Genomic DNA, 1,469 nt, shown 5'->3' on the forward strand with positions numbered 1-1,469 from the left:
CACACATATTATTTACATTTTATAGCAGAGACTCCAGCAAATAAGATCTGAAGAAAGAATTCCAATTCCGAAATATCATCGGACTATTAATAACCAAGTTACAACAGGTATATAGTCCATTTTTTGTTCTATAGTGCACTGTTATACCTTTCTAAAGCTTTTATTTTTTATTATTTACATTATTTGAACGCCACGCATCCTCTTATTAATTATCATCATTATTATATGAACATCTGGAGCAACGTTGTACAGTTCCTATAAACCTTGTGAAATACCCAACTCGTTCTGGATCTATTCCTGTTCTTGCCTTCTTGACCACATCCTGGATTTCTTTCCGGCTGAGATCCCTTCCTTCAAATTCCATAATTGGTGCAAGTGGACTAATCGAGAACATGCAGTGTTCCACTTCCAGATCCCTGGAATTATCACTGAACGTGTCTGAGGTGAATGCAGATCACACCTTCGGAACAGTGAGTTGACTGCTATGCTTCTGTCCAAGCAGCCGTTTCGTAATCCCAAATGGCTTTATGGCTCTCTCTCCCCTTCTGCCGTTTCGTTTATCATCCAGCCATCCTCAATGTCATTAGAAGCCTCCTTCTCTTGCCTCGTCAAACTTCCGTCTGTAACAATTAAGCTTCTATTTATGTAGATGGATTTTGCTGGCTCTAATAACCCATAAGATGTGAGAGATTTAACTTTTGCCTTCTCAAGGTCGAACGTCTCTGACTCTAGACTGATGCTAGCAGTAGCGATCGTCAGCAGGCCACAATCGACATTCTCCAGTCTATTGCTCGCAAGACTCAGTCAACATTCTTATCAAAATGTTCCTCCTTCTTCACTGGAGTCCCTTTTACTCAGTAATCTTCGGTTAATCTGTGTGAGTCTGGATGTTGCAGCGCCTAGAGGTCTCCACCTATCTCATCATGCATTGATGGCTCATCATGTCGCGCGGTTTCTTGCAAAACTTCCCACAAGTGAATTTCGATTCTATTGTCGATTTGTTTCTGTTTGTCGGTACCAGTTTTTCTATCTGGTTGAGAAATTATCTAGAGATTCTCCTATTGAGAATCGCTAGCGTGTTTTATCCATAGGGCTTGATCTTAGCTTGTTCTGATCCTTTTTTAACTGAAGATGTTGTGTCTCCGAGCAACTCGCGGTTTCTGCAACCGTCATTGGGTTTTCATTGGTTCGTCATTCAGTCTGATTTTATTCCAGATAAAGATTTTCCTTATATAATCCTATTATATGCATCGACACATCATTAGTGATGTGTTTGAGGGCCATTGCTTCTGGTTTTTCAACAATTAGACACCTTTAACCACCCCAAAATTTGAAATCAGAAAACTTTCTGCAAACGGTCAAGCCTTTAAAAATAAAAAAAAATCTAAACACTTTCAGCGTATTTTCAAATTGTATTCTCTACATCTATGGAATGAAATGAGTTTCCTTTTTTCATATATTCTCTCTCT

At 39.1% G+C, this 1,469-nt stretch overlaps 1 protein-coding gene across 1 annotated transcript in view; it reads right to left on the minus strand.

Moving 5' to 3' along the window:
- Positions 1-1,469, minus strand: part of LOC106883197 (trafficking regulator of GLUT4 1) — a 15,406-nt gene that overhangs the window by 13,116 nt on the left and 821 nt on the right. The window lies entirely within an intron of this gene.

The sequence above is a fragment of the Octopus bimaculoides genome, chromosome 2 (genome assembly GCF_001194135.2).
Source record: "Octopus bimaculoides isolate UCB-OBI-ISO-001 chromosome 2, ASM119413v2, whole genome shotgun sequence".
NCBI classification, from domain to species: Eukaryota; Metazoa; Mollusca; class Cephalopoda; order Octopoda; family Octopodidae; genus Octopus; species Octopus bimaculoides.